Source organism: Bactrocera oleae, chromosome 3, assembly GCF_042242935.1.
Source record: "Bactrocera oleae isolate idBacOlea1 chromosome 3, idBacOlea1, whole genome shotgun sequence".
NCBI lineage: Eukaryota > Metazoa > Arthropoda > Insecta > Diptera > Tephritidae > Bactrocera > Bactrocera oleae.
In genome coordinates, this window is record NC_091537.1 from 40,698,106 (window position 1) to 40,708,362 (window position 10,257).

At 35.4% G+C, this 10,257-nt stretch overlaps 1 long non-coding RNA gene across 2 annotated transcripts; it reads right to left on the reverse strand.

The window, feature by feature from the left end:
• Positions 1 to 7,594: 7,594 nt before the first annotated feature.
• LOC138856418 (uncharacterized) lies at positions 7,595 to 10,049 on the reverse strand. Of its 2 annotated transcripts, XR_011395669.1 has the most exons (3): positions 9,696 to 10,022; positions 9,406 to 9,635; positions 7,595 to 7,858 (listed from the first exon to the last, which is right to left on the reverse strand). It is a non-coding gene; the product is annotated as an uncharacterized lncRNA (long non-coding RNA). The 2 variants fall into 2 exon arrangements; XR_011395668.1 differs by lacking the exon at positions 7,595 to 7,858 and having other exon boundaries at positions 9,332 to 9,635; positions 9,696 to 10,049.
• Between the last annotated feature and the right edge of the window lie 208 nt (positions 10,050 to 10,257).

Below are 10,257 nucleotides of genomic sequence, written 5' to 3' on the forward strand. Positions count from 1 at the left end.
GTATAGGTATAGCGTATATTATGGCTCTATGGTAACTGAAATATGAAACAGTCTAAATAGTGTAGATTTCTGAAGAATAGAGCATCAATCGTTGTTTTTGATTTAGTCGTGGCAATTTTCCGGTCACTATTCATATCTAAACCGATATGTGATCGTCACCCCCGCCAAGAATATCAGCACCGCCATGAATGTACATAACCAACAAACTCTGTATGAAATACATGATATCCTCAACATTTTTTGGTTAGGAGATACGTAGATCGCTGCGATGACCATTTCTTTTCCATTTAATATTTTACATTAAAATATCGGGTATCGCTAATATCAGTCAAACTCACTGTACGTGCCGTGAAATTTGTTGCACTTGTATGAAAATGTGGAGTATCGCATTCATTATAAACCGCCTGCTTTGGACTGATTGTTGCAATCACGTTCTGCAAATATTTCCGTCATGCTATATACTCTCGACTTCTCTGTTCAGGTGTTTTTGCTGTGCTTTCTGGATTGGATGATTAATTATGCACAATAAGATATCTCAATATCTAGCCAAGTATGAAGATGAAGCTACAGTTATAATTTGATATCGTATTTTAGCCTTATTTCACATTCTATATTCCCGACAACGGTCGGCTGGTGTTATTGGTATATTGGTTTGTGTTTTTATTGCTGCATTATCACTATAATCAATAAATTGTTCGTGTACTGTATTTTCAACGAGATGTTTGGGCAACTACGACTCTTGGTGATGGATGTCAGCTTGAACAATAATTAATGAACTATATAAAAATATAAAAGAATAAAAAAATCTAAATACTTGAGTATGAAAATATTCACGAAACTAAAACCAACTATTACCCCTTGAAATATTTTTATTTGCGATTACATTCATAATACATACATTGCGTAGGATGCAATCCTTTTTTCGTGCTCTGTATTCTCGATTACGCTCCGCTCCTAATTTAGCCGTTTTCTAAACACGTATATTTTCCCGAACTTGTAGTTTAGACAACAATTAAATTACTCTGCGTATAATAATTTAATGGATTACTTTCGTAATTATTTGTTTTTCAGATTTTATAAAAGTAAACCTCTTACGCAACACAAAATATTACAACTCGAATTCCATTTACACTCTTACCGAAATATGCACAACAGAGCTCGCGGTCAGCTGTATGTACTTATGTGCTGCAGCCTCTTTAAAAGTATGTACATACGTTCAATGACAAAAATGATAGAATACAAGATTACGAAAAAATTGTGATTGCGAAGGTTATATTTACATAAGTATAAAACATATTGATTTTGAAAAATCAAGACGACTGAACATTTTTAATGCGGCAGTGACATATCAAGCAGCTGATGTACACAACTTCAGTGTAGCCGTACGAAAACCTTTCACCTCATTGAAATTTAAATATTTTGTTAGAAGTGGAATTTTTTGAACGAAAAAAGTAATAGTTTTATTTATTTGTTTTAAATTATAAATTTATATATAAGTGCTATTCGATGTTTCTGTTGGTAAAATAACGTTAGACTTTTTAGAGCTTTAAATTAATTTACAGTTCACATATTAGTGTTAACACTACAGTTGTTCATTGTCGTCGGCAAAATTAGGAATGGCTTTAATTTAGTGACAGGGACTACTGCAAGACTGCTGCCGTGAAGTCATGTTGTTGTTTAAATAACTGTGCCCAAAAGAACGTGTGTATTGTAATTTTTAACAGAAGCAGCCTGTCGCCTGTCATCGTCTATGGGTTCAGCGTTTGAGATCCGAACGAATCCGAAGTAATGTATGTATGTGTCAATGTGCAGCTAGAAGATAGCGAAATGAACCGATCAAACATATGGATTGCTACAATTTCTTTATGGCTACCCAAACAGAGACGTAGCTGCTTACAGCAACCAGTAAAAAGGGTCGTGACACGGCCTTGAAAAAATATGCTCTAATGCGGCCAAAGAAGTATTCACTTAAAAAATAATGAAGTTAACATTTTTCATGTTACCATATAAGCTGCTCTGAGAGTTGTCAACGTTGTTTTTATACATTCACTAATGAAAAATGAGATCATTCGACGATTCGTTCCAAATTTTGCCAACGTAGCTAATAGCTTCCATGAAGTCACGGAAAATAACAGAGATTTTGAGTGGAATAAATGCTCTTCAATCTCCGGATCAGCGTTTATTTTGGATAGTAGGGGGGTGTTATCATAAGTCATTGATGGGTGTGGGATAGTAGTTGCGTATTATAGCCGGAAAATGAGAAAGCCAGAAAGAAATTATTGAGTAACTCAGGAACCCAGAAGGAGAGTTGGCACGGTGGATTGGGAGACTCCAAAGTTATGACTTGGTATCACTAAACCCTTGGAGATATTAAAACAAGGTATTAATTGGGTTGGTTGTTGTCAATCAGCTACGGAATAGATCGCCAACTGTGCCGAGTGTATTGCTGCTAAAGGGCCGAGGTCCAGGGAGTCATGGTCAAATGAAGCGGTCCAGTTCGGGTGCGCCCTTTGAGCGAATTGGCACGGATGTAGCTGGTAGCCTATCGGTAAATTAGGAAACAAATATGTTTTGGTAGTCATGGATTATTTCAGTAAATGGCCAGAGGTATATGTAATTCCTAACCAAGAAGCAGAAACAGTAGCGGATGTATTCATCAAAATTTGGGTATCGAGATATGGTGTTCAAATTGAATTACATTCTGACCAATGGAAAACTTTTAAATCAGCTCTAATCCATGGATGTCCGGTAAATCCGTACAATTGCACTAAATTCGCAGTCCGATGGCATGGTAGAACGATTCAATCGAACTTTGGAAGAATATATGCGGAAAGTTATGGATAAGTACCAAAAAGATTGGGATACCCATATATCCTTGTTCCTGATGGCTTATCGGTCTGCTGTACATGAAACAACGCGGCAGACTCCAGCAAGGTTAATTTTTGGTAATAATCTTCGACTACCGATTGATTTAAAATTTTAAATTAACGATAAAATGAAAGCAAAATACGACAAAGGCAATAAACTGTAAGGGTTTTGTTGAACGAGTTTTGGTATTGTATATAACCCGCAACAAAAGGAAGGGGTGTCTCCCAAATTACCGTGTAGTTGACAAGGATCATACCAGGTTATTAAACGACTCAACGGTGTAGATTATCGTAAATAAGAGCTACCGGATTGTGAACCAAACACAGTTCTAATTAGAGTGCTGCTTATTAAAGAACTATAAGCAATAAGTTGTAAACTCGAATAACGAGTAATAAGCGTTAGGTTGTTTAAATTAGAAAAAAAAGATAAGTGTATAGTCATTAAATTGAGACTTTTATTTAACAATTATGTGATCGAACTCAAGAGTGAGTTGTTCGTTACAATACTTTCAGATCGCGATGCCAAAGAAATCGTAATTGTGCCTAAATTTTCGATAGGGTGGAGCCCAGAAAACGAACCTCTCGCCCTTCACGGGCAGCAGCCATTGTCATCTGTCGATTCTATTGTCATTAAGAATGGAAATATTTTTGTGCGGGCATTTAATGTCATGTAATAATCATTATCGAAATGGCATCGCGTAGGTATTATTGATCTGATGTAGCGAAAGTTTGAGCTCCTGAATGATTTAGAAATTTAATGAGGATGATGAAAACGTAGAAAGCACTTTTTCACTTACCCAGTCAATAACTTAATATGTGTATACATATTTGTGTGTAGTCAATAACTATTCGCCATCTTTAGCTAACATTTATGTTTTATTCATATACAAAATACAAAACAGAACTGTCATACCACCAAAATAACTGCTCATTGTAAGCAATGGATGGAAAGATATATATTTAGGCATATATTTCTAAACATTACTTTATAAGACACAATACGGCGGCAGACGACACGACAGGATCTGTAAAATATTAAAATACACACGTTCTTATGGGCACAGTTATATAGAGCAGTTGTCACTGTCGCCAAATTAAAACTATTTCTAATTTGCCTACGACAATGAGCAGCTGTAGGGTTGCCACTAATATGTGAAATGTAAAATTACTCAAGGTTCTAACAAGTTTAACGTTATCTTACCAAGAGAAGCATAAAATAGCTCTGACATATCATTTGTACTTACAAATTTTTTGCACAAGCAATTTCACTTTGCACAATTTTTTATGTTTCATTGAAGTTAAAGATAATATGGCGCTACCGTCTACAAAATATTCATGAAGCTGGCTTCAAGACGGCTTTTGCAGGCAAGAAAATTGCCCTGTTGCTAGGTCGTGCTGTGCAGTCGTCTATGTGTTTAAGGCTTAACAATGTGCAGTCTCCTTCGGCAATATTGCTAGGAATACAGATGTTTAGAAATTTTTAATTGCCTGTCGAGATGCTCGGCATCGTCGCCGCATCGTAATGGCACAAGCAGTCACCGACGCATAACCGTAGACCGAATCAGCTGATACGACCTATCTTATGTGCTTATGCAATGTAAATAAACAGTCACCACCGCTTCTTCCGTCCCCTTCAACAATCTCGATTATTTGTAGTAATTAAATAAAGAACTTATTCGAAATATTCTTAAAATAGCTCAAAATCACAGTCGGATACGCTTATTAATAAAAAGGTAAACTCTTTTTAATGGTTGGTTTTTAGTTTTGAGCTTTTCCATTATGAAAAATTATAACTAAAAAATTAGATGTGTGAGAAATCGTGTATACAAATGGAACAATGGCAATATTGGTGAAATTGAAACAAAGGAGAAGAACTGATTTCTGCGTTGCTCCTACGGGCATAACTTTTGACAAATTTAGTTTAATACGTTCGGTAAGTACGGTATAGAGGAATGTCGGTGACTGTTTGTGCTATAACGCTATGGCGCCTGTCATACGTTCAATATGAATTGTGATATTTGGATCGTGATTCATTTTTGTAATTGATAGATAACGAGTGAATACTACACGTACAACAAATATCATAGTCCCGTATTGCGCGGTATATTGCGACGAAAATGGATGATAGAACAAAATCTAACCGACGATAAATTGCCAGAAGCAACTAGACAGCGAGTTCGTAGTTGCCAGAATGTTCTAGAGGCAAAGTTTTGTTAAAAATTTACTATATAAGGGCTACCGGATTGTGCAGCAAACATAGTTCTAATGAGAGTGTTGCCGTGTTAAGAGCAATTAATTTATAGCCAAAAGTTTTAACCTCGAATAACGAGCAATAAGTGTTAAGTTGTTGGAATTAGAAATATAGATATGTGTATAGTATTACAATGGGACTTGAATATAACAATTCAGTGATCGAACTCAAGAGTGAGTTACAAGGTAGGCTACTTATCGAAAACCCCGTTACAATTTATTAACGTAAGGCAGTCCCTTAATGATACTGTTCCAATGGAGCTGCAAAACTATCTATAGACGGATAATTCGATAATTTTGTTAGTTTGGGCCTTAAAATCTACTTACTAGCTTTCAAGTTGATCACACGAACTACTTGTAGAAATGGATTTATATTGACAGCCGTGACGTATGCTGCAAACAACATGATAATCAATAATAGTTTCAAGATGCCGTTGTTATGGAAATAGCTCAAAATTCTTCAAAATTTTGAACGAAGCTTCTAATTGATTGATTGATATACTTATATTTTGATATAAATCCATGAATATAACGAAATATTAATATTCCCGACAACAGCATGTCATTTGTTTGCAAAACTATGTGATCAGCTGTTCAAACTTGATCGTCAGCTTGCCACTCGACTTAAATGAGGAAATTGATATCAAGACGGCTTTCAAGTTCGAAGAGTGAGTGTGTGGTAACAGAAAAGTGTGAGTGCATTACAACTTAAAAGAAATTTCTTGATCGCGTAACGTTCGGGTTAAGCTAGTTGAAATTTAGAAACCTTGGCTTCATACCCCTCACTTTTATATAAGAATCTTTGAATGTATTTCTAAACCAAAACATGAACAATAACGCAAAAAAAAAAGTCGCGTGAAGCACAGTATACGTGATAGATGTGAAGAATATACAAATTTAATATATAATTTATTTCTCCAATTTTCACATTATCTTCAGTCAGGTATATGTATAGCGTATATTATGGCTCTATGGTAACTTAAATATGAAACAGTCTAAATAGTGTAGATTTCTGAAGAATAGAGCATCAATCGTTGTTTTTGATTTAGTCGTGGCAATTTTCCGGTCACTATTCATATCTAAACCGATATGTGATCGTCACCCCCGCCAAGAATATCAGCACCGCCATGAATGTACATAACCAACAAACTCTGTATGAAATACATGATATCCTCAACATTTTTTGGTTAGGAGATACGTAGATCGCTGCGATGACCATTTCTTTTCCATTTAATATTTTACATTAAAATATCGGGTATCGCTAATATCAGTCAAACTCACTGTACGTGCCGTGAAATTTGTTGCACTTGTATGAAAATGTGGAGTATCGCATTCATTATAAACCGCCTGCTTTGGACTGATTGTTGCAATCACGTTCTGCAAATATTTCCGTCATGCTATATACTCTCGACTTCTCTGTTCAGGTGTTTTTGCTGTGCTTTCTGGATTGGATGATTAATTATGCACAATAAGATATCTCAATATCTAGCCAAGTATGAAGATGAAGCTTCAGTTATAATTTGATATCGTATTTTAGCCTTATTTCACATTCTATATTCCCGACAACGGTCGGCTGGTGTTATTGGTATATTGGTTTGTGTTTTTATTGCTGCATTATCACTATAATCAATAAATTGTTCGTGTACTGTATTTTCAACGAGATGTTAGGGCAACTACGACTCTTGGTGATGGATGTCAGCTTGAACAATAATTAATGAACTATATAAAAATATAAAAGAATAAAAAAATCTGAATACTTGAGTATAAAAATATTCACGAAACTAAAACCGACTATTACCCCTTGAAATATTTTTATTTGCGATTACATTCATAATACATACATTGCGTAGGATGCAATCCTATTTTCGTGCTCTGTATTCTCGATTACGCTCCGCTCCTAATTTAGCCGTTTTCTAAACACGTATATTTTCCCGAACTTGTAGTTTAGACAACAATTAAATTACTCTGCGTATAATAATTTAATGGAATACTTTCGTAATTATTTGTTTTTCAGATTTTATAAAAGTAAACCTCTTACTCAACACAAAATATTACAACTCGAATTCCATTTACACTCTTACCGAAATATGCACAACAGAGCTCGCGGTCAGCTGTATGTACTTATGTGCTGCAGCCTCTTTAAAAGTATGTACATACGTTCAATGACAAAAATGATAGAATACAAGATTAAGAAAACAATGTTGCGAAGGTTATATTTCCATAAGTATAAAACATATTGATTTTGAAAAATCAAGACGACTGAACATTTTGAATACGGCAGTGACATATCAAGCAGCTGATGTACACAACTTCAGTGTAGCCGTACTAAAACCTTTCACCTCATTGAAATTTAAATATTTTGTTAGAAGTGGAATTTTTTGAACGAAAAAAGTAATAGTTTTTTTATTTGTTTTAAATTATAAATTTATATATGAGTGCTATTTTATGTTTCTGTTGGTAAAATAACGTTAGACTGGTTAGAGCTTTAAATTAATTTACAGTTCACATATTAGTGTTAACACTACAGTTGTTCATTGTCGTCGGCAAAATTAGGAATGGCTTTAATTTAGTGACAGGGACTACTGCAAGACTGCTGCCGTGAAGTCATGTTGTTGTTTAAATAACTGTGCCCAAAAGAACGTGTGTATTGTAATTTTTAACAGAAGCAGCCTGTCGCCTGTCATCGTCTATGGGTTCAGCGTTTGAGATCCGAAGTAATGTATGTATGTGTCAATGTGCAGCTAGAAGATAGCGAAATGAACCGATCAACATATGGATTGCTACAATTTCTTTATGGCTACCCAAACAGAGACGTAGCTGTAAAAAGGGTCGTGACACGGCCTTGAAAAAATATACTCTAATGCGGCCAAAGAAGTATTCACTTAAAAAAATAATGAAGTTAACATTTTTCATGTTACCATATAAGCTGCTCTGAGAGTTGTCGACGTTGTTTTTATACATTCACTAATGAAAAATGAGATCATTCGACGATTCGTTCCAAATTTTGCCAACGTAGCTAATAGCCTCCATGAAGTCACGGAAAATAACAGAGATTTTGAGTGGAATAAATGCTCTTCAATCTCCGGATCAGCGTTTATTTTAGATAGTAGGGGGGTGTTATCATAAGTCATTGATGGGTGTGGGATAGTAGTTACGTATTATAGCCGGAAAATGAGAAAGCCAGAAAGAAATTATTGAGTAACTCAGGAACCCAAAAGGAGAGTTGGCACGGTGGATTGGGAGACTCCAAAGTTATGACTTGGTATCACTAAACCCCGGAGATATTAAAACAAGGTATTAATTTTGTTGGTTGTTGTCAATCAGCTACGGAATAGATTGCCAACTGTGCCGAGTGTATTGCTGCTAAAGGGCCGAGGTCCAGGGAGTCATGGTCAAATGAAGCGGTACAGTTCGGGTGCGCCCTTTGAGCGAATTGGCACGGATGTAGCTGGTAGCCTATCGGTAAATTAGGAAACAAATATGTTTTGGTAGTCATGGATTATTTCAGTAAATGGCCAGAGGTATATGCAATTCCTAACCAAGAAGCAGAAACAGTAGCGGATGTATTCATCAAAATTTGGGTATCGAGATATGGTGTTCAAATTGAATTACATTCTGACCAATGGAAAACTTTTAAATCAGCTCTAATCCATGGATGTCCGGTAAATCCGTACAATTGCACTAAATTCGCAGTCCGATGGCATGGTAGAACGATTCAATCGAACTTTGGAAGAATATATGCGGAAAGTTATGGATAAGTACCAAAAAGATTGGGATACCCATATATCCTTGTTCCTGATGGCTTATCGGTCTGCTGTACATGAAACAACGCGGCAGACTCCAGCAAGGTTAATTTTTGGTAATAATCTTCGACTACCGATTGATTTAAAATTTTAAATTAACGATAAAATGAAAGCAAAATACGACAAAGGCAATAAACTGTAAGGGTTTTGTTGAACGAGTTTTGGTATTGTATATAACCCGCAACAAAAGGAAGGGGTGTCTCCCAAATTATAGTGTAGTTGACAAGGATCATACCAGGTTATTAAACGACTCAACGGTGTAGATTATCGTAAATAAGAGCTACCAGATTGTGAAGCAAACACAGTTCTAATTAGAGTGCTGCTTATTAAAGAACTATAAGCAATAAGTTGTAAACTCGAATAACGAGTAATAAGCGTTAGGTTGTTTAAATTAGAAAAAAAAGATAAGTGTATAGTCATTAAATTGAGACTTTTATTTAACAATTATGTGATCGAACTCAAGAGTGAGTTGTTCGTTACAATACCTTCAGATCGCGATGCCAAAGAAATCGTAATTGTGCCTAAATTTTCGATAGGGTGGAGCCCAGAAAACGAACCTCTCGCCCTTCACGGGCAGCAGCCATTGTCATCTGTCGATTCTATTGTCATTAAGAATGGAAATATTTTTGTGCGGGCATTTAATGTCATGTAATAATCATTATCGAAATGGCATCGCGTAGGTATTATTGATCTGATGTAGCGAAAGTTTGAGCTCCTGAATGATTTAGAAATTTAATGAGGATGATGAAAACGTAGAAAGCACTTTTTCACTTACCCAGTCAATAACTTAATATGTGTATACATATTTGTGTGTAGTCAATAACTATTCGCCATCTTTAGCTAACATTTATGTTTTATTCATATACAAAATACAAAACAGAACTGTCATACCACCAAAATAACTGCTCATTGTAAGCAATGGATGGAAAGATATATATTTAGGCATATATTGCTAAACATTACTTTATAAGACACAATACGGCGGCAGACGACACGACAGGATCTGTAAAATATTAAAATACACACGTTCTTATGGGCACAGTTATATAGAGCAGTTGTCACTGTCGCCAAATTAAAACTATTTCTAATTTGCCTACGACAATGAGCAGCTGTAGGGTTGCCACTAATATGTGAAATGTAAAATTACTCAAGGTTCTAACAAGTTTAACGTTATCTTACCAAGAGAAGCATAAAATAGCTCTGACATATCATTTGTACTTACAAATTTTTTGCACAAGCAATTTCACTTTGCACAATTTTTTATGTTTCATTGAAGTTAAAGATAATATGGCGCTACCGTCTACAAAATATTCATGAAGCTGGCTTCAAGACGGCTT